The 23,971-nt window shown below is 37.9% G+C and overlaps 1 protein-coding gene across 5 annotated transcripts in view; it reads left to right on the forward strand.

The window, feature by feature from the left end:
• The window catches only part of LOC116466972 (uncharacterized), a 176,628-nt gene that overhangs the window by 4,149 nt on the left and 148,508 nt on the right, over window positions 1-23,971 (forward strand). For all 5 annotated transcript variants that reach the window (XM_058437533.1, XM_058437535.1, XM_058437532.1 and 2 more), the window contains exon 2: window positions 12,770-12,854. The gene's annotated coding sequence lies outside the window, so the exon portion shown is untranslated. The remainder of the gene's footprint in view (window positions 1-12,769; window positions 12,855-23,971) is intronic.

Consider the following 23,971-nt stretch of genomic DNA (forward strand, 5'->3'; position numbering starts at 1 on the left):
AATGACAAGATTAGATTTGCTGGAAAAGTCAGAGAAAAATGTGAAGACGGATATATTGCCGGGGGATTTGGGAGAATTATAAGTAGGAGTTTAGTAAAAAAAAACTTGTTATAAGGAGCAGAGTGAATGAAGGTCTGAACTTTCATTCATGGATGAAATAAAGTGATAAAGCAGATGGAAAGGAGAAAATGAATTCAGGGGAATTTTAGTATTTTAAAATAGTTTATTTCCAGAGTGGGTTGAATATATGGTGTGGCTAGCTAGGAGGTAATAATCTAGACAACTGAGAGAAGCAAAAAACAAAAGGCATGAGAGCAAAGTGATGGAAAAAAACACTCAAAGAAGGTAATGAAAATATGGGTAGAGGCAGAGAGATACTAGAAGACAGAACATAGAAAAGAAAATAGGGCTGGAAAAGCCAAATGACAAAGGTTTACAATAATGCAATTGATGATTTTACAAATTATTGAGCAAAATTTTAGGGCAGATTTTATCATTTACTTCCACTAAACATTGTTCCTTGGAGTCTCATGTCTGAGTTAACTTGCTTTATGTAATGTCCAGTACAGTTTATTTTAACATTGTCAAAAACCAAAAAATATTTGTTGAAGAGAGGAAGAGAGGGAAAAGAAAAGAGTAGATGGTTTTGCTGTTGTATTTAGATTGAACTGAACTAAAGAAGTCTGGTGTCTGTGTAGGTTCAGTACAGTAAAAAGCCACTTCTTCCCCCATGGGTATTTCAAAAGATCCTGCCCTAATTAATTACCTAAAGCATTGTTTCTAACTTGTACCCTTTGATATCTAACCCAAAGCGGATATTCATCAGACACGCCATGGCCACCAACCCAGAGAGACATACAGAAGGAGTCTGTATAATGTAATGGTAAAACCCCTGGAGCCACATTGCCTGGGTTTCAGTTCAAATCCTCACCTTGTAAGCCTGGGCAAATTACTATCTTACTTTCCTCATGTGAAAATAGGGAAAATGATTATTTCTTCCTCACGATATTTCAGGAGAAAGTTAGTTCATGTAATTAGTTTAACAGGGGCCTAATACATAAAGCCCAAGAAATGTTAGGTGTGGTAGTAGTTTTATTATCAGTAATATTAATATTAGTATTTTATTATACTTCTGAGACAGGGTCTTGCTCTGTCACCCAGGCTGGAGTGCAGTGACACCATCACAGCTCACTGCAGCCTCGACTTGCCCAACTCAAATGATCCTCCCACTTCAGCTTCCCGAGTAGCTGGGACTAGCAGCATGTACACCATACCTGCCGATTTTTAATTTTTGTAGAGATGGGGGGGGGGGGGGGTCTCACTATGTTACCCAAGCTGTATTAGTATTTTAAACATACGTTTAGAAATTGCATATCAATCATAGCAGCCAGGAGTGGAATTTTGATGAGGCTCATGTTGCCAACAATCCAATTGAAATCTCAAAACCAGTTCTGATAAACTCTGACTTACATTAACCAGATTGTGTTAATTCAGCATCATTCTTCTTTGTTTACAAACTTCTGCAGTTTATCTCCTGAATAACACTCCCCAAGAGGTCTAAATTTTAATCTCCCAAACCTATGAACAATATATGGCAAAAAGGGATTAAGTTTGCAGATAGAATTAAGATTGCTAATCAGCTGACCTTAAAAATAGGGAGATTATCCTGGATTATCCAGTTGGGCACAATGTAATCACAAGGGTCCTTAAAAGTCAGAGGAAGGTAGAAGACAAGAGTAAGAGAGATGTGACCACAGAAGAATGGTCAGTAAGACACAGGTTACTGGCTTTGAAGATAGAGGAAGGGAACAGTGAAGCAAGTAATACGGCAATATCTAGAAGACTGAAAAGGCAGGCTGGGCGCAGTGCCTCATGTCGGTAATCTTAGCATGTTGGGAGGTCAGGATGGGAGTCTAGGAGTTTGAGACCAGCCTGGGCAACATAACAAGACCCTGTCTCTACAAAAAATTTTAAAAAGTAGGTGAACATGGTGGTGCACACCTGTGGTCCCAACTACTCTGGAGGCTGAGGTAGAAAGATCACTTGAGCCTAGGAGTTCGAGGTTGCAGTGAGCTGAGATCTCGCCACTGCACCTCAGCCTGGACAACAGATGAAGACCCCATCTCAAAAAAAAAAAAAAAAAAGTAGAGACACATATTCCCCTTAGAGCCTCCAAAAAGGAATACAACCCTGCCCATACCTTGATTTCAGCCAGTGATATCTGTGTTAGACTCCTAACCAACAGAACTATGAGATAATAAATTTGTGTTGTAAGCCATTGAATCTGTGGTAATGCTGTAGCAGCAGTAGAAAACTAATCCATCTCCCAATCCCCTTATCTTAACTCCTTTGACCAACACTCAAGAACCTTAACATAAAACTCAGTTTATTTATTTATTTTTATTATTATACTTTAAGTTTAATACATGTACAGAATGTGCACGTTGGTTATGTAGGTATACATGTGCCATGGCGGTTTGCTGCACCCATCAACCTGTCATCTACATTAGGTATTTCTCCTAATGCTGTCCTTCCCCTGGCGCCTCATAACATGACAGGCCCCAGTGTGTGATGTTCCCCTGCCTGTGCGCATATGTTCTCATTGTTCAACTCCCACTTACGAGTGAGAACACGCAGTGTTCGGTTTTCTGTTCATATGTTAGTTTGCTGAGAATGATGGTTTCTAGCTTCATCCATGTCCCTGTAGAGGACATGAACTCTTTCTTTTTTATGGATGTATAGTATTTTATGGTGTATATGTGCTACATTTTCTTTATCCAGTCTATCATTGATGGGCTTTTGGGTTGGTTCCAAGTCTTTGCTATTGTGAATAGTGCTGCAATAAACATACATGTGCATATGTCTTTGTAGTAGAATGATTTATAATTTTTTGGGTGTATACCCAGTAAGGATTGCTGAGTCAAATGGTATTTCTAGTTCTAGATCCTTGAGGAATCACAACTGTTGTTTTCCACAACAGTTGAACAAATTTACACTCCCACCAAGAGTGTAAAAGCATTCTTAGTTCTCCACATCCTCTCCAGCATCTGTTGTTTCCTGACATTTTAATGATCGCTATTCTAACAGGCATGAGATGGTATCTCATTGTGGTTTTGATGTTCATTTCTCTAATGACCAGTGATGATGAGCTTGTTTTCATATGTTTATTGGCTGCATAAATGTCTTCTTTTGAAAAGTGTTTGTTCATATCCTTCACCCACTTTTTGATGGGCTTCTTTGTTTTTTTTCTTTTCAATTTGTTTAAGTTCCTAGTAGATTCTTGATATTAGCCCTTTGTCAGATGAATATATTGCAAAATTTTTCTCCCATTCTGTAGGTTGCCTGTTCAATTTGATGATAGTTTCTGTTACTGTGCAGAAGCTGTTTAGTTTAATTAGATCCCATTTGTCAATTTTGTCTTTTGTTGCCATTGCTTTTGATGTTTTAGTCATGAAGTCTTTGCCCATGCCTATGTCCTGAACGGTATTGCCTAGGTTTTCTTCGAGAGTTTTTATGGTTTTAGGTCTTACGTTTAAATCTTTAATGCTTCGTGAGTTAAGTTTTGTATATGGTGTAAGGAAGGAGTCCAGTTTCAGTTTTCTGCATATGGCTAGCCAGTTTTCCCAACACCATTTATTAAATAGGGAATCCTTTCCCCATTGCTTGTTTTTGTCACGTTTGTCAAAGATCAGATGGTTGTAGATGTGTGGTGTTATTTCTGAGGCCTCTGTTCTGTTCCATTGGTCTATATATCTGTTTTGGTACCAGTACCATGCTGTTTTGGTTACTGTAGCCTTGTAGTACAGTTTGAAGCCAGGTAGCATGATGACTCCAGCTTTGTTCTTTTTGCGTAGGATTGTCTTGGCTATATGGGCTCTTTTTGCATTTCATATGAAATTTAAAGTAGTTTCTTTCTAATTCTGTGAAGAAAGTCAGTGGTAGCTTGATGGGAATAGCCTTGAATCTATAAATTACTTTGGGCAGTATGGCCATTTTCATGATATTGATTCTTCCTATCCATGAGCATGGAATATTTTCCCATTTGTTTGTGCCCTCTCTTATTTCCTTGAGCAATCGTTTGTAGTTCTCCTAGAAGAGGTCCCTCATATCCCTTGTAAGTTTTATTCCTAGGTATTTTATTCTCTTTGTAGCAATTGTTAATGGGAGTTCACTCATGATTTGGCTCTCTGTCTATTATTGCTGTATGTGAATGCTTGTGATTTTTGCACGTTGATTTTGTGTCCTGAGAGTTTGCTGAAGTTGCTTATTAGCTTAAAGAGTTTTTGGGCTGAGATGATGAGGTTTTCTAAATACACAATCATGTCTTCTGCAAACAGAGATAAGTTGACTACCTCTCTTCCTATTTGAATACTCTTTATTTCTTTCTTTTTTTTCATTTCTATAATTGTTTTTATTTTTTAAGTGTTATATAAATACAAGTGTCACATACATTATGTGACACTTTTAAAGTAGCTTTCTTTTTTTTTTCACTCAGCATAATTCCTTTCTCTTGCCTGATTACCCTGGCCAGAACTTTAAATACTGTGTTGAATACAAGTGGTGAGACAGGGCATCCTTTTCTTCTGCCGGTTTTCAAAGGGAATGCTTCCAGGTTTTGCCTATTCAGTATGATATTGGCTGTGGGTTTGTCATAAATAGCTCTTATTATTTTGAGATACGGTCCATCATTACCTAGTTTGTTGAGTGTTTTTAGCATGAAGGGTGTTGAATTTTATTCAAGGCCTTTTCTGCATCTATTGAGATAATCATGTGGTTTTTGTCATTGGTTCTGGCTATGTGATGGATTATGTTTATTAACTTGCATATGTTGAACCAGCCTTGCATCTCAGGGATGAAGCTGACTTGATCATGGTGGATAAGCTTTATAATGTCCTGGTGGATTCAGTTTGCCAGAATTTTATTGAGGATTATCACATTGATGTTCATCAGGGATATTGGCCTGAAATTTTCTTTTTTGGTTGTGTCTCTGCCAGGTTTTGGTATCAGGATGATGCTGGCCTCATAAAATGAATTAGGGAGGAGTCCCTTTTTTTCTTTTGTCTGGAATAGTTTCAGAAGGAAGTGTATCAGCTCTTCTTTGTACCTCTGGTAAAATTTGGCTATGAATCCTGGTCCTGGGCTTTTTTAGGTTGGAAGGCTATTAAGTACTGCCTCAATTTCAGAACTTGTTATTAGTCTACTCGTGGATTCGAATTCTTCCTGGTTTAGTCTTGGGAGGGTGTATTTGTCCAGACATTTATCAATTTCTTCTAGGTTTTCTAGTTTATTAGCATAGAGGTGTTTATAGTATTCTCTGATAGTCGTTTGTATTTCTGTGGGATCCATGGTGATATCCCCTTGATCATTTTTTATTGTGTCTATTTGATTCTTCTCTCTTTCCTTCTTTATTATTCTGGCTAGTGTTCTATCTGTTTTGTTAATCTTTTCGAAAAACCGACTTCTAGATTCATTGATTTTTTTTGAAGGGTTTTTCGTGTCTCTATCTCCTTCAGTTCGGCTCTAATCTTAGTTATTTCTTGTCTTCTGCTAGCTTTTGAATTTGTTTGCTCTTGCTTCTCTAGTTCTTATAATTGTGATGTTAGGGTGTCAGTTTTAGATCTTTCCTGCTTTCTGATGTGGGCATTTAGTGCTATAAATTTCCCTCTAAACACTGCTTTAGCTGTGTCCCAGAGATTCTGGTACATTGTGTCATTGTTCTCATTGGTTTCAAAGAACTTATTTATTTCTGCCTTAATTTCATTATTTACCCAGTAGTCATTCATGAGCAGGTTGTTCAGTTTCCATGTAGTTGTGTGGTTTTGAGTGGGATTCTTAATCCTGAGTTATAATTTGATTGCACTGTGGTCTGAGAGACTGTTATGGTTTTCATTCTTTTGCATTTGCTAAGGAGTGTTTTACTTCTAATTATGTGGTCGATTTTAGAATAATTGCTGTGTAGTGCTGAGAATAATGTACATTCTGTTGATTTGGGTGGAGAGTTCTGTGGATGTCTATTAGGTCTGCTTGGTCCAGAGCTGTGTTCAAGTCCTGAAAATCCTGGTTAATTTTCTGTCTTGTTAATCTGTCTAATATTGACAGTGGGGTGTTAAATTTCCCACTATTATTGCATGTGAGTCTAAGTCTCTTTGTAGGTCTCTAAGAACTTGCTTTATGAATCTGGGTTCTCCTGTATTAGGTGCATATATATTTAGGATAGTTAGCTCTTTTTGTTGCTTTGATCCCTTTACCATTATGTAATGCCTTTCTTTGTCTTCTTTGATCTTTGTTGGTTTAAAGTCTGTTTTATCAGAGACTAGGATTGCAACCCCTGCTTTTTTTTTCTTATTTCCATTTTCTTGGTAAATATTCTTTCATCCCTTTATTTTAACCCTATATGTGTCTCTGCATGTGAGATGAGTCTCCTGAATACAGCACACCAATGGGTCTTGACTCTTTATCCAATTTGCCAGTCTGTGCCTTTTAATTGGGGCATTTATCCCATCTACATTTAAGGTTAATATTGTTATGTGTGAATTTGATCCTGTCATTATGATGCTAGCTGGTTATTTTACTCATTAGTTGATGCAGTTTCCTCATAGTGTCAATGGTCTTTACATTTTGGTTTGTTTTTGCATTGGCTGATACTGGTTTTTCCTTTCCATATTTAGTGCTTCCTTTAGGAGCTCTTGTAAGGCAGGCCTGGTGGTGACAAAATTCCTCAGCATTTGCTTGTCTGTAAAGGATTTTATTTCTCCTTCACTTATGAAGCTTAGTTTGGCTGGATACGAAATTCTGGGTTGAAAATTCTTTTCTTTAAGAATGTTGAATATCGGCCTTCACTCTCTTCTGGCTTGTAGTGTTTCTGCAGAGAGATCTGCTGTTAGTCTGATGGGCTTCCCTTTGTGGGTAACCCACCCTTTCTCTCTGGCTGCCCTTAACATTTTTTCCTTCATTTCAACCTTGGTGAATGTGACGATTACGTGTCTTGGGGTTGCTCTTCTTGAGGAGTATCTTTGTGGTGTTCTCTGTATTTCCTGTATTTGAATGTTGGCCTGTCTTGCTAGGTTGGGGAAGTTGTCCTGGATAATATCCTGAAGTGTGTTTTCCAACCTGGTTCCATTCTCCCCATCACTTTCAGGTACACCAATCAAACGTACGTTTGGTCTTTTTCACATAATCACATATTTCTTGGAGGCTTTATTCATTCCTTTTCATTCTTTTTTCTCTAATCTTGTCTTCATGCTTTATTTCATTAAGTTGATCAACAGTCTCTGACAGCCTTTCTTCCACTTGATTGATTCAACTATTGATACTTGTGTATGTTTCATGAAGTTCTCATGCTGTGTTTTTCAGGCCTATCAGGTCATTTATGTTCTTCTGTAAACTGGTTATTCTAATTATCAATTTCTCTAACCTTTTATCAAGGTTATTGGCTTCTTTGCTTTGGTTAGAAAACATGCTCCTTTAGCTTAGGAGAGTTTGTTATTACCCACCTTCTGAAGCCTACTTCTGTCAATTCGTCAAACTCATTCTCCATCAAGATTTTTTCCCTTGCTGGTGATGATTTGTGATCCTTTGGAAGAGAAGAGGCATTCTGGTTTTTGGAATTTCTAGCCTTTTTGCACTGGTTTTTCCTCATCTTTGTGGACTTATTTACCTTTGATATTTGCTGTTGGTGATCTTCGGATGGAGTTTTTGTGTGGTCATCCTTTTTGTTGATGCTGATGCTGTTGCTTTCTGTTTGTTAGTTTTCCTTCTAACAGTCAGGCCCCTCTGCTGCACTTCTGCTGGAGTTTGCTGGGGGTTCACTCCAGACTCTGTTTGCCTGGGTATCACCAGCAGAGGCTGCAGAACAGCAAAGATTAATGCCTGTTCCTTCCTCTGGAATCTTCATCTCAGACAGGCACCCACCAGATGCCAGCCAGAGCTCTCCTGTATGAGGTGTCTGTTGGCCTCTGTTGGGAGGTGTCCCCCCGTCAGAAGGCACAGGTGTCAGGGACCCACTTAAGGAGGCAGACTGTCCCTTAGCAGAGCTCGAGCACTGTGCTGGGAGATCCACTGCTCTCTTCCATGTCAGCAGGCAGGAATGTTTAAGTCTACTGAAACTGCACCCACAGCCATCCCTTCCCCCAGGTGCTCTTTCCCAGGGAGATGGGAGTTTTATCTATAAGTCCCTGACTGGGGCTGCTGCCTTTTTTTCAGAGATGCCCTGCCCAGAGAGGAGGAATCTAGAGAGGCAGTCTGGGTACATAGGCTTTGCGGGGCTACGGTGGGCCCCGCCCAGTCTCAACTTGCTGGGGGCTTTGTTTACACTGTAAGGGGAAAACTGCCTACTCAAGCCTCAGTAATGGCAGATGCTGCTGCCCCCATCAAACCTGAACATCCCAGGTCGACTTCAGACTGCTGTGCTGACAGCAAGAATTTCAAGCCAGTGGATCTTAGCTTGCTGGGCTCCGTGGGATGGGAGCTGCTGAGCTAGATCACTTGGCTCCCTGGCTTCAGCCCCCTTTTTAGGGGAGTGAACGGTTCTGTCTCACAGGCATTCCAGGCACTACTAGGGCATGAAAAAACAACTCCTGCAGCTACCTTGATGTTTGCCCAAACAGCCACCCAGTTTTGGGCTTGAAACCCAGGGGCATGGTGCTGTAGGCACCTGAGGGAATCTCCTGGTCTGTAGGTTGTGAAGACCCTGGGAAAAACATAGTATCTGGGCTGGATATCACCATCCCTCTTGGCATGGTCTCTCATGGCTACCCTTGGCTAGGGAAGGGAGTTCCCCAACCCTTGCACTTCCCGGGTGAGCCAACGCCCCACCCGGCTTCAGCTTGCCCTCCGTGGGCTGCACCCATTGTCTAACCTGTCCCAGTGAGATGAACCGGATACCTCAGTTGGATATGCAGAAATCATCCGCCTTCTGCCTTGATCTCACTGGGAGCTGTTGACTGGAGGTGTTCCTATTCGGCCATCTTGCCTGGGAAATCGAAACTCAGTTTATTTCTAACTACCTTATCTAGCTTGCCTCCCTAGGCCCTAGGCCCACTCCATTCCTGAGTAGTCTGTTTGTTTTCCTCATAAGGCCCTTTAGGACCCTGTTCCACCATAAACAAACATATCACTCTACCTTCTCAAACTAAATGAAACATGAATTTTTATCTTAAAATTTAAGCTCTTTGGCAGCCTTTTCTAAAAGAAAGCTTCTGTTTATTCCACTTTCTTCAACCCATATTGCTTGAAACAGGACTGGGTAATCTACTTCTAGACCATTGTTTGTAGCCCTTCTTCAACAACTCCCCTCCCCTGCTTTGCACTTCTGTGTCTATTTTTTAAATTCTGCTTCTACTTGAAGTCTTTGACAAAATCAGTTGTTTTCAATCTCCTGAGAACCTCTGGTCTCAGTAGGAATTTCTCATTTAAGAGTTTTTTCTATCCTAGCCTCCTATTTTCCTACCAATTTATCATCACTGTTAAATTTATTCTTTGTCTTCCAATTTTTGTCTTATAATACTTCTCTCCAAGTCCATTACTCCCATTTAGCTTTTCTGCCTTTATATTCAGACTGGACTTCATGGTAAACTTTTCAATAACGTGCTCATCAGCCCTTGTGTGCTTTGCTAACCCTCACTAATGGCATTCAGTACTCCTGCCATACCTATCAGGAGTAGCTTCATAAAATCTCAACAAGGTGCCAATTATAATGCCTGATATTTCATGGTATCAAACTTCTCTTCAGGTTCTCAAAGCTATGCAAGAATCTATAGTCATCTTTTTGAAGCCTTTGCAGTGACTGCTTCAAAGTTTTCCCTTTCTCCTCAAGCCTCCATCCATTTCCTTAGCGCATACACTCTCATTGGATAACACTGCTTCTTATTTCTCTGAGAAAAAAGCATTCCTAGATGAACTACATCAATTACCTTCTAATGTGTTGGGGTGATCAGACCCAAAACCAGGCCTTGGGGGCTACAAAGTCTGGCGGAGTCAAAGGAATGAGAAAAGACAAGTTAAGAGTGCATAAGGTGGATCCAGGGGGCCAATGCTGGTATGCAGGCTGCGAAGGTCCTGAGCTCTGGGAGCCCACACTATTTATTGGTGATCAAAGAAGCAGGTGGTGAGGACGTGTGGATGTGGGGATAAACAGGTGAGGACGTGAGGACATGGTGGTAGAAAGGTAGTGGTGCATCAAGCGTAGCTGTGACAGTTTAGCATTTTCTTTGACGCATTTGTAATATGCTCTGCTACCTGAGATAATGGAAAACATGTTTATGAGCCTGGGAGAGCAACCAACAAGTCTGTGCACATTTCAGAGACCATGAGGGGTTTTATGCCCTGAGCCCTGGATTCCATCCAAGCCATGAGGGGTGTTATGCCCTGGGCTTAGATTTGTGATGTGGCAGGACGGCCTTCCACCCTTTGGCACAGAGCTTGGTGTTTAAAAGGCCACGAGAGGTTTTAGACCCTGGACTCCCGACATCTTCCAAGATTCTTTTATATTATGACAGACAAGCCAGTCCAGCCTCAGCTCTTCTACTAACACTAATGTAACTTCTCTTGTCACCCTTTCCTCTCTCTCAGCAATAATTTCAAAGTTCGTTGACTGTAACATTATCTCCACCCTCCCCCACAAATCAGAACCTATAAATGGTTATATTATAAGAAACTGAAGATGGAAGAGCATAGATACAACTCACCTCTTAAAAATAGATCCAACACTGAAAATTAGAATTCTAAAATCTAATTTCAGAATCAGGAACCCAGCTTCAAAGATAACAGTCTGCTGATAGCTCAGCTGCCCTCTTGTACCCTAGAGTCTTTTTGTTATGGCAATAAAGAGCCAAAGGAGTTGACCTAATAAATAGAATTAAATTGGAGCACTATCAGCCAGCTTGTCAAGGGAATCATTTCTATTTCTTTCATAATCAAATACTTTAATGCTCAGCTGTTGCCATTCACTATTTGAAAATATCATTATGGCATAACATGTATTTGAATATTTGGGTAAACATATTTTGTTGATTTCATATTCCCAGTAGCTGGGACCAAGGTGTGCCCCACCATGTCCAACCAATTTTTTTAATTTTTTTTGTAGAGACAGGGTCTTGCTATGTTGCCAGGCTGGTCTCAAACTCCTGGACTTGCACCTTGACCTCCCAATGTGCTAACATTACAGATTTCATTGTTTTTATATTTTGTTGTCTTCAAATCTGTGAAAATCTGTTTTCACAGATTTTGTTGTGTTTCTATAACTAGATGTGCTAGAACCTCAAGATTAGAGGGAATCTTTGCTCTCTAATTTTTCTCTTTTTTTTGGACTCCTTTCCTATCTATTTTCATAACTATCTTCATGGTTACTTAAATTAATGTGAAATATATTCGATTATTGAAAAATATCTAGGCATTCATGCTTCCAATACAATTATATTAGTCAGGGTTTTCCAGAGAGATAGGACCAATAGGATACATAGGTAGGTAAATAGATAGGTAGATATATGATTGATTTATAGATAGATAAATAGGTACATAATAGATAGATAGATAGATAGATAGATAGATAGATAGATAGATAGATAGGATTAATTAGAGGAATTGGCTCATGTGATTATGGAAGTTGAGAAGTCCCACCACAGGCTATCTACAAGCTGAAGATTTTGGAATGCCAGTATCATGGCTCAGTATAAGTTTAAAAGCCTTGGAACCAGGGAAGTGGATGGTGTAATTCTCAGTTTGAGATCAAAGGCCTGAGAATCCAAGCTGGGGTTGCCATTGGTGTAAGTCCTGGAGTCCTAAGGCTGGAGAGCCTGGAGTTCTGATGTCCAAGGACAGAGAGAGGAGAGCATCCAACCTCCAGGAGAGAGAGAGGGGAAATCTTTTTCTGTCCTTTTTCATTCTGTTGGGCCTCCAGGCAATTGGATGGTGCGTGCCCACATGGAGGCAGATTTTCTCCACTCTGTCCACTGACTTACAGGCCAATCTCCTTTGGAAGCACCTCACAGACACACCCAGAAGTATAGCTTTACAAGTTCTGTGGGTATGCCTTAGTCCAGTCAAGTTGACACCTAAAATTAATCATCACAACGAATATGTCACTTTTTTGTAAATTTGTGTATAACATAAGAGAAATCCCTGAGAAAGGAACTCTTTTGCCTATGGTAAAATAACCATTCCAAACAATTTTTTTCCCTGAAGGGATTATTAACAATAAATGAAGGAACTGCCCTTTTGAATACTCTAATAGAAGATACACTGCATTTATTCAGCAAATATTTATTCCACATCTTCCACGCTCCATCCAGTGGAGTTGTAGTAATGAATAAGGCATATATGTCTTTCATTTCTGTGACTTTTCAGTTTGGCATGAATGGCAGATATTAAATGAATATCATGCATTTAATTATTTAGTCTCAATTTTATGAATGTTATGAGGAACGGCACAGGGTGCCAGAAGATACATACTGAGGGAACAAAATTAATATGCTGGGGATGAAAATAGGTTTGTTGATGAACTGTTGTTTAGGCTAAGACCCAAAGGATAAATTAATATTAACCCTATGGAAAGTGCGTGTGTGTGTGTGTGTGTGTGTGTGTGTGTGTGTGTGTGTGTGTGGCTGTATCTTGATAGAGTGGTTTAGAAGCCAAGTTTGGTTAATTTGAAAAATTAGAGTAGGAACATGTGCCTTTTATTTGTGTTGTCCTCTCAATCACAGGAGCTGAAAGCCTGCAAACTATATTTTGTTAAGTCTTTGGTAAACACATTTCATATTAATTTCTGTTACAGGGCAGCAGAAATAGGCACAGTGCCTCCAACGTATCAAAGGAAAGTAAAGGCTAGTGGAAGGGGATAACAGCTTCCTGACCTCCAGGTAATATTTCATTCATTAAAATGGTTCTTGGATTCTGTTTTTCCAGCTGTACACTGACTAATACAGGATAGAATAATGGTGTAAGAGCCTAATGAGGTCAAAAGGGACCAGGTAAAGGATATTCTTATGGGTTGTATGAAGTATATGGGATTTCATTGTAACAGCAATGGGAACCCATCGAAGGATTGGCAATAGAGAAGAGATATCAATTTTCCATTTTTAAGAAGAGCAATTCAACTGCCACAAAGAGAATGGATTTGGTGAAAATAAGAGTGAATTCAAGAGTGGATATAAGAATTCAAATAAGAAATGATGATAGTTAGATCCAAAGTGATAAAAGTGGAGAAGCTGACAGAGCTGAAAAGAAATTGATAGGACTTGGGGCTTGGCTGGATTTAGGGGGTAAGATGGAAAAAGTAAAGGATGATTCTAAGATTTCTGACATGAGCGCTGGGTAGATGATGATGTCATTCACTGAGCTAAGACAATTTTAGGGGCATATATCATAACTTTGAGTTCGAATTGCATATGAGATATACAAGCAGATATACTGAGTATAGTTTTATATGTAGATGTGGAACTCATAACATCAATCTATGCTGCGAAGTAAGTTTAGAAGTCATCAGCAAATTGATTATATTTCCAGCCATGTAAATATATGAGATCTGTTAGGACATGAGCATATTGTGAGAAGAATAAGGTCTAATCCTAAGAAATGGGAATGTTTAAATGACATGCTGAAGAAAAGGTAGTGCCAGAAAAAGAAAATGAGAAGTGGCCAGAGAGGAAAAAGGGAAATTAAAATGTGGCATCGTAGAAACTGAAAGACAAGAATATTTCTAGAAAGAGGAAGTAATTAATTATGTTGAATACTGTGATTGAATGAATACATTGGTAATCTCAGCAAGAGCAAGTAACAGAAACCAAGCAGTTGCTAATATAAACAGACACTGAATTTGTTTAAAGGATGTTAGGTAATTTATTAAATCTCTGAGAGGTGTGGTAAACCACATTAGAGTCCAGCAGCGAGAAACAATGCCCAAGCATGTTGCAGAAGTAATCAAGAGAAGATACTATTGATGCAGCCAGTGGACACTAGCTGCCACGTTTGGCAGCAGGGAGAAGACTTGAACTTTGCATTAGACACCACTTTTTACGCTGTTGCCATGATCACTTCTGAAACTCAGTTTCCCTGCAACTGTCACCACCACAAAAGACTTTCTTGAGGGCCACATTATTCACAGGTCAGTGCACCTGACCTACCTAGTAATGGAAACAGAAGCTAGGTTGAAACTAATGGTGGAATAAACAGAAGACGAGAATTTGAGAAGAAAAAGAATACAGTTGACGTTCGAATGATGCAGGAGTTAGGGGTGCTGACTCCCTGCACAGTCAAAATTCCACACGTAATTTTTGACTTCCCGAAACTTAACTACTAATAGCCTACTGTTGGCATTACTGATAACATAAACAATTGATTTACAGGTATTTTGTATATGTATGATATACTTTATTCTTACAAGAAAGTAAGCCAGATAAAAGAAAATGTTATTAAGAAAATCATAAGGAAGATAAAGTATACTTACTATTTGTTAACTGGAAGTGGATCATCATAAAGGTCTCCATCCTCATCATTTTCACATTAAGTAGGCTGAGGAGGAGGAAGAAGAGGAGGGGTTGGTCTTGCTGTCTCTAAGTTAGCAGAGGCAGAAAAGAATCCACATGTAAGTGAAGCCATGGAGTCCAAACCCATGTTGTTCAAGGGTCAACTGTAGATAAATTTTCCAAGACATTTAAAAGAAAGGTGAGAGAGCAGTGGCTGCAAGTCAGCATGACATCCACAGAGAGTTTTTCAAGATTAGAAAGATCTAGTAAGTAGGGAGAAGCTAATAATATTACGAAGTTAGAAGGTGTTTTAAGATATAAGATTACCTGAGTAACAAGACAAGAATGCTTACTATTACAATATTGTCTAGCATTATTCTGAGGATACCAAACATCGAAAATGAAAAAATAATTTTGAGGTTTAAATATGAGAAAGGAAGAGGTTAGATTATTACAATTTGCAGGTAATATAATTATATTTGTGAAAATCTTAAGACAATTTACTAAGAACCTTTTAAGATCAGAATTCAATAAGGTGACTGACTAAAAAATTTGTATACAGAAATTAGCAGCTCTCATATATTGAAACAACAGTGAGTTAGGAGATCTAATAAAATACAAAATCCACTTACAATACCAATAAAAATGATAAAATACCTAGAAATGATCTTAACAAGAAATACATAAAATTTATATGAAGAAAACTTCAAAATATAAATTACAAAAGTAATAGAAGAAGCCATAAGGTTTTTTTGTAATCATGGATTAGAAAAGGATTTTCCAAGTATATAACAAAAGCCAGAAGCCATCAAAGTAAAACTTTAATAAATCTGATTATAAAAAATTTCCTGCGTGGCAAAAAAAAAATACAACACACATTACAAAAGCCATCTTTACATATAAATAATGTCTACAATTCAATTTTCTATAAGTATAACATGAGAAAATAGGAAAAGGATATGAACAGAGAAAATCACAAATGGATTTTAAATATTTGAAGAGGCTCAATCTTATAATAGGCAAAATGTTAATTAAAATTATGAAATCAGCAAAACCTTTGTGATGGCCTTGTGTTAGGTGAGTTTTACTGCTTTTGGGGGCTTAGAAAACAATACCCCAAAATGAAGGCTTCAGGAGTAGCCTCAGAAGCAAAGGTGTTTCTTTGACCTTCTCCTGCCCTCCTTTCTCTGGCCTTTCATTTTTCCTTGAGGCTAGCCACAACTAGAATCCATCTTTCCCAAGGCAGATCACAGAAACCAGAACCCCTTTCCCCTAAAACCAGCCATAAAACTTAAAAATATTACTCCAGTTTGCCCCCATGCCCCCATTTTCTGTGTAAAAATTGGCCATAAAGAAATTATCTGACTTGTCTTGTTTGATTGTAGGTCATAAGACTTCCATTCCAGAGAGGGTCCTGCCCCATATCCAGAAGGAAGAAATGCATGCTCGAGAGGTCAAGAATCTAGGCAGACAGGCCTTACTGGGTTTCCCCACTCAGTCTGTTAGCATTAGATCATATCCTTTGTGTTCAGTCATATTTCTACATGGCTGTACATACTTCATTTAACCTGAGCATAAAAATAGACAGTTTTCCCTGTTTCTTTGGGTATTCATTCTGAAAGCTCCCATATACATAAAAGCATAATCAAATAATTTTATATGCCTTTTCTCCTTTTAGCCTGCCTCTTAGTGATTTTCAGCAAACCTTCAGAGGGCAAAGGGGATGTTTTCCCATGGCCCCTACACTCTCATACATTTTTGGTGGGACTGTCATTTGATTTGATCTCTATGGAGGATAATTTGGCAATATTTATCATAATTACAATGGCATTTACCCTTTAGCCAAGTAATCCCGTTAATAGGAATTTAACTCATAGACATATTTTCAGATATGTGAAATAATGTACACAAATATTCATTGCAATGTTGCTTATAATAGTAAAAGTTTGGAGACAATGTAAATGTCCATCAATAGGGTCAGATTAAATAAATTATGCAACATCCATAATTTATACTATGCAATTTAAAAAGAATGAATCAATAGAATGAATCAATACTTTGTGAATTAATATTATGTCTAAGATATATTTTAAGTGAAAAAAGCAAGATATGCCACATTGTATAAAGTGTGTTGCTTTTTTTTTAAGCTTGAGAAAATATTTGTATGGATTTACTTAGGTGTGCACAGAATATCTCTGGCAGGACACCTGCCCCTAAGAGAAGATAGATGACTGGGGCTAGAAATAAAAAAGAAATTTTCTGTCATAATCCCTTTGTAATTTTTGAATTTTAGACATTTAAATATGTTGCTTACTGTAAACAGTTAAAACTTGAGCAAAAAGCATGAGATTCCTGGAAAGATATAAAGGAATAGATGCCAGAATAGTGGAGAGATTGGCCTTGCATATAAGAGGAAACCCTTCCTCCATTTTTACAGATCAGAAAGAATATAGGGGAGTTGTAGCATTGATTTGGTGCAGGAAGTTGAAGGGTTGAAGAAATTTTTTGAATGACGCTTTTTTTTTTTAAGGAGGGTGCAAAGTCATGAAAGTATAAGAGATGAGTAGAAGTTTGAAATAATTATTGTGAATATAGGAGAGTGAGTTGACTATAGGAGTGTAAAATTGCAAGGCAGTATTAAGGGGCAAGTAAAGGTTAGGCATTAGAGATCGAAACTGATTTCTATTTGCTCAGTTGTCTGATATTTCACCATCAACTCTTAGCTGAGTGGGGTGAGACAAAAAGGTTACTGAAAATGAGATGTTCACTTTTCTTGCTAAGAGGAAGACTGAAGGCAAAATGATCTCTATGAGTGGAAGAACACCCTAAAAATGGGTGATTAAGCTGCCAGGAAATGCCACCCTGGTAGGGAAAAGTACCATTTGACTGTTTGCCATCATCTGTCACAAAGAGACCAGAACAAATTTACAAAGATTTGCTTACACAGAAGCAACACAAATCCTATTTGGTTTTCCTAAGTTCTCAGAAGTTTTGCAAGATCCTGACTAGTTTAAGCTCTATCTGTAAAAACTATAAACAAGTTGACAGCTTGCAAACTTCTTTTAACTCATAATTGTTACTCATGTTAAATTCAGTATAATAAGAATCTATTTTGAGAGGTTTGTTAAAGGAACTTTAAAAAAAAAATACATTAAACTGGATTTAAAAAATATTCTACCATTTAAGCCAAACTTAGAAGTAGAACTGTTATATCCTGAATCATGCTGATTTATAATTATTACAATGTTGAGTAGAAAGAATGTGTGTATCTGCTGTTCTTGACATATTAACAGTTAAAAATTGAAGGACATAAAACTAATAATGAATTATTATTTTTAAGCTTTTCACCTTGAATATAGCACTCTGTTTCTGTTCACTAGAAAGCCTTTTAAAATACTAATTTTTAAGTTAAAAATAAATGTCATTTCTCAGTAATTTAATCTTCAGATGTATTAAGTCCCTTTTGTTATTTAAAACTCTTAAAATTATAATATATGTGAGAAGATCCAGTAGCTTATTTTTATTATGATAACATGGCCTCCTATTGAAAATGAAGGTAATATTCATTCCCAGAAAGTCTGTTTTTGCAAATCCTCTTAGAAAGTGCTTTAAAAAGCTCTTACTTTATTCATATGCTTATGGGGGTAGTTCCCAGTCAGTGCCCAAGCATTGCCTCCCACAGTGATATTGAAATAGCAAAAATGAAAAGGCTGCTTCTTCAGAGTTCTCATTGAAAAAGAATTTTCTTTATGCTGGGTTCTGACTGAGGACTTGACTGATAGTCCTTTAGATATTCTTCAGTGATAGGCCAGTAGTTCTGTATGTATTTGTATGGGAGTATAAATTGTACGTTCTTACAATGCAAAAAATTATTTGGCTTTCCATGTAGGTCCAATGGAAAAGTCCCATTACATTGACTAGGACTCACACTTGTGAAGAATTATGAAAACACAGAGCATTTTGCAACAAATTATATAATCATGCAAATAGTAAACTAATAATGAACAGTAAACTGATAGCAAAATATATTTAAAATTTGTACTGTTATGTATCTTCATGGCACACAAATATAATGCTATTTTAAAAAATAAAATCAGAAGCTTGAAATGTGTACAGTACTTCTTTTATTGCTTATGAATACGATTAGGCCAATGTACTTTTTGAATCAGAGAATTTTTTGACCTAAATGGGTTTAATCCTCTTCTTTACACTTTATACATAAGGAAACAGGCTTGTAGAGAAGAAAAGATTTCTTTTCTCACCCATTGCTAGTTTTATGGCTGAGGCCCCTATTAAAAAAAAGAGGTTAACAAGAGAAAAATCGCAAATATTTATTTACTATAAAGTTTATGTGACATGGGAGACTTCATAAAGAAATGAAGATCCGAAGAACAGGTAAACCTGTGAGTATTGTATGCTAGGTTTAATGGAGAAGTGGATAGTCATGGAGAGGTATGATTGGACTAAGTGGGTTAGCAAGGCAGGTTTGTACAGATTCTTCTCTGTGTCACTGGGTCTTCACAGACAAGGATGTTTGTTATTTCCAGGAATGGGAATGGTACTTCTAAGATGTGGGTCTTATGACCTTGCTTCAGGGAAGGAGGGTGGGAGAAGGTCAGAGAGTAACTTTCCTGCTTCTGCTATTTTGAGGGTGGGAGAAGGTCAGAGAGTAACTTTCCTGCTTCTGCTATTTTTCTCAAATGCCAAGGTGACATATTTTGGGGTAATATGTCCTGAACCCCATCGCTTGCAAGTTTTTACCTTATTCAGGAACTTCTGTCCTCTTTCTTTTGCATTCTTTTTTATGAAATATACTCATGGCAGAAATGCATCTGTGAAACTGTGGGTTTCACCTTAGTCAAGTTTGTCTCCACAGGCACGAAGGGCCTCAAAACCACATTAAAATTTAAGATTGATATGCTCTTCTGCTTCTGAATGTGAGAACCTATACTGGATCTCTGAAGAAAACAAAGATGAGATGAGGTTCTGATCCCTTCGACTTCATGAAGTTACGTGACAGAAAGTATGATTGTCTAGCCGATACTTGACTGTGTGAAACCTTCATCTTCTACTCCTGAATCCTGAGGGACAGACTCAGGGGCCCTCTGACTCACGATTAGGGTTGTCAGGGTGATACAACAGCAGCACCATAGCCTTTGGTGTCGGAATACCAACTTTTGAAGCTCAGTTTCCCCACTCACTAATTTTCAATGAGCACATACATAATTTGAAATCTGAAAATGGACAATAATGCCTACCTACTTCAAAAATTTGGTTTGAGAATCAAGTGAAATATTAATATATATGTAAGCATTTTATGAACAAGGAAGCAAGTTATAAATGCATTATCTTGTTAATTTAGTCGTTTCACTAGGGGTGGGTCCAATGTGGGCCTCCTTTGAGGTAGACTGTATTTCATGATTTTATAACAAAATTCTAAAGTTTAACAAGGACAGTATCTGGAAAAATTACTTTTTCATGTTTTTATGTTTTGTGTCCACTCTGTTGCAGTAACAACACAGATATAAAAGGATTTGAGTCTGTTTATAGTATTAATCAGATTCCCACTCTCATTCATAGTGAGATTTTAAAACCTTTTCTTATACATCTAAAGGAAAGTGTATCTGACCCAGTGGTTTTTTCTTTACCCTGTCACTTTATTTAGTATGCCTCATTAGCACCAAATAATAAGGTATTTTATTTGGGGTCTTCTCTCATAGTACTAGAAAATGCAATTTTGCTAGATGAAATTGGTTTCAATCCTAAAAAACTTAATATTTCTTTTCCTACAAATAAATGTTTATACTTTTTTATAACATTCATTTTCCAGATAATGTAGACTTGCTCAGAGATAATATTGTATCAGAAGATTTAGGAGAGTAATTTGTCAAGGATATATAGAATCATCCTCAAATATTTTTTAATTTTTTTTTGCTTTTCACCTCCTTTTATTTATACATAATAATTTACATATTTATGGGGTACATTTGAGTGTTAAACTCACAGCATGTATAATGATCAAGTCAGGGTATTTGGAGTATTCACCACCTTGAGTGTTTATCATTTTTACATGTTAGTATCATTTAAAGTCCTCTCCTCTAGTTACTTTGAAATATACATAATATTGTTGCTTAGTCACCCTAGTCTGTTATCAAACATTAGAACTTATTTATCTCATCTAACTGTGTATTTGTACCCATAATCAACATCTCTTCATTTCCCCCAGCCTCCCTCCCAGTTTCTGTTATTGTTCTATTCTGTATGTCCACAAGATCAAATATTTTAGCTCCCACCTATGAGTAAGAGCATGAGGTATTTGTCTTTCTGTGCCTGGCTTATTTCACTTAACATAATGACCTTCAGTTCAATACATGTTGCTGCAAATGACATGATCTTATTTTTTTTCTATGGATGAATAACATTTCACTGTATACATATGCCACATTTTCTTTATCCATTTGTCCATTGATGAGCACTTAGGCTAATTCCTATCTTTGCTATTGTGAATACTGCTGTGATAACACGCGAGTGCAGATACCCTTTTGAAATATTGATTTCTTTCCCTTTGTGTAGATACCTAGTAGTGGGATTACTGGATAGTATATTAGTTCTATTTTTAGTTTTTTTGAAAAAATCGCTGTATTCTTTTCCATAGTGGTTGTACTAATTTACATTTTCACCAACAGTGTGTAAGAATTCTCTTTCTGGCCGGGCGCAGTGGCTCACGCTTGTAATCCCAGCACTTTGGGAGGCCAAGGCAGGCGGATCACGAGGTCAGGAGATCGAGACCACAGTGAAACCCTGTCTCTACTAAAAATACAAAAAATTAGCCGGGCATGGTGGCGGGCGCCTGTAGTCCCAGCTACTCTGAGAGGCTGAGGCAGGAGAATGGTGTGAACCCGGGAGGCGGAGCTTGCAGTGAGCCGAGATCGCGCCACTGCACTCCAGCCTGGGCCACAGAGGGAGACTCTGCCTCAAAAAAAAAAAAAAAAAAAAGAATTCTCTTTCCTCCACATCTGTGCCAGCATCTGATATATTTCCTCCTTTTAATAATCACCATTCTAAATGGGGTGAGATGATATCTCATTGCGGTTTTGATTTGCATTTCCCTGATGATTAGTGATATTGAACATTTTTTCATATACCTGTTGGCCATCCAGATGTTTTCTTTTGAGAAATGTCTATTCATGTTCTTTGCCCATTTTTTAATGGGATTATTATTATTATTTTAACTGTTAATATATTTGAGTTCCTTGTATATCCTGGATATCAGTCTCTTGTCAGATGAGTAATTTTCAAATATTTTCTCCCATTCAAGAGGTTAGGGCCAGGCACAATGGCTCATGCCTGTAATCCCAGTGCATTGGGAGGCCAAGGTGAGAGGTTCGCTTGAAGCCAGAGTTTGAGACCAGCCTGGGCAACATAGCAAGACCCTGTCTCTACAAAAGTAAATAAATAAACTAGTTGGATGTGGTGACACACACTGTACTCTCAGCTATTTGGGAGGCTGAGACATGAGAATCACTTGAGCCCAGGAATTTGAGGCTGCAGTGAGCTATGATTGTGCCACTGCACTCCAGCCTGGGTGACAGAGCAAGACCCCGTCTCTAAAACCAAACAAAAAAAAGGTGTTGTCTCTTTACTCTGTTTGTTATTTCTTTTGCAGTGCAGAGGCTTTTTAGTTTAATGTAGTCCTGTTATTTTTGTTTTTGTTGCCTGTGCTTTTGAGGTCTGAGCCATAAAATCTTTGCCTAGACCAATGTTCTGAAGAGCTTTTCCTTTGTTTTCTCCTAGTAGTTTTATACTTTTGGGTCTTACATTTAAGTCTTCAATCCATCTTGATTGATTTTATATAAGGAGAGAGGCAAAGGCCCAGTTTCATTCTTCCACATATGCTTATCCAGTTATCACAGCACCATTTATTGAAGAGGGTACCCTTTCCCCAATGTATGTTCTTGGCAGCTTTGTCAAAGATCAGTTGGCTGTAGATACGTGGCTTTATACCTGGGTTCTGTATTCTGTTCCATTGGTCTATGTGTCTATTTTTATACCAATACCGTGCTGTTTTGGTTACTTGTAATATGTTTTGAAGTCAGGTAATGTGATGCTTCCAGCTTTGTTCTTTTGGCTTAGGAATCGTTTTGGCTATTCAGGCTGTTTTTGGGTTCCATACTAATTTTAAAGTTGTTTTTTCCATATCTTTGAAGAATTATGTTGGCATTTTGATAGAGATTGCATTGAATCTATAGATTGCTTTGAGTAATATGGACATTTTAACCAACAGTCCTCGAAATTTTTGGCACAAGGGACCAGTTTTGTGGAAGACAATTTTTCCACAGACTAGGGTCGGGGAAGGGGGGATGGTTTCAAGATGAAACTGTTCCACCTCAGATCATCAGGCATTAGATTCTCATAAGGAGTACACAACATAGATCCCTTGCATGTGCAGTTCACAGTAAGGTTCATGCTCCTGTGAGAATCTAATGCTGCTGCTGATCTGACAGAAGATGGAGCTCAGGTGGTAATGCTCGCTCGCCTATGGCTTATCTCCTGCTGTGTGGCCTGGTTCCTAATAGCCCACGGACCAGTACTAGGGGTTGAGGACCCCTGATTTTAACAATAGTAATTCTTCAAACCATGAGAATGAGATGTCTTTCCATTTGTTCATGTCTTTCCAGTTTCTTTCCTCATTGTTTTGTAGTTTTCCTTGTAGAGATCTTTTAGCTCTGGTTAAATTTATTTCTAGGTATTTCTTTTTCTTTCTTTTTTTTTGTAGCTATTGTGAATGGGATTGTCTTGATTTCTTTTTCGGCCATATTACTATTGGTATGTAGAAATGCTACTGACTTTTGTATGTTGATTTAGCATCCTGCAACCTTAGTAAACCTGTTTATAAGTTCTGAGAGTTTTTTGAGTCATCTTTTCTTTTTTCTAGCTATAAGATTATGTCATCTGCAGAGAACAATTTGACTTTTTCTTTTCCAATTTTTGTGCTATTTCTCTTTCTTGTCTGGTTACTTTAGCTAGGACTTCCAGCACTGTGTTGCATAGGAGTGGTGAAAATGGGCATCCTAGTTTTCTAATTCTAGAGAAAAGGCTTTCAACTTTTTTGATTCAGTATGATGTTAGCTGTGGGGTTGTCGCATATGGTCTTTTTAATTTTGAGGTATGGTCCTTTCATGTCCAATTTATTGAGAGTTTTTTCGTTTTTATCATAAAGGGTGCTGACTGTTGTCAAATGATTTTTCTGCATCTATTGAGATGATAATATGGTTTTTGTTCTTCATTCTACTGTTATGTCACATTTCATTTGCATATGTGGAACCATCCTTGCATCTCTGAAATCACACTTGATAATGGTATATTATCTTTTTGATGAGCTGTTGGATTTGGTTTGCTTGCGTTGGTGAAGATTTTTGCATCTGTGTTCATCAGGGATATTAGGCTGTAGCTTTCTTCTTTCATTGTTGCGTCCATGTTTGATTTTGGTGTCAGCATAATGCTGGCGTCAT

The sequence above is a fragment of the Hylobates moloch genome, unplaced genomic scaffold, assembly GCF_009828535.3.
Source record: "Hylobates moloch isolate HMO894 unplaced genomic scaffold, HMol_V3 SCAFFOLD_4, whole genome shotgun sequence".
Lineage (NCBI taxonomy): Eukaryota > Metazoa > Chordata > Mammalia > Primates > Hylobatidae > Hylobates > Hylobates moloch.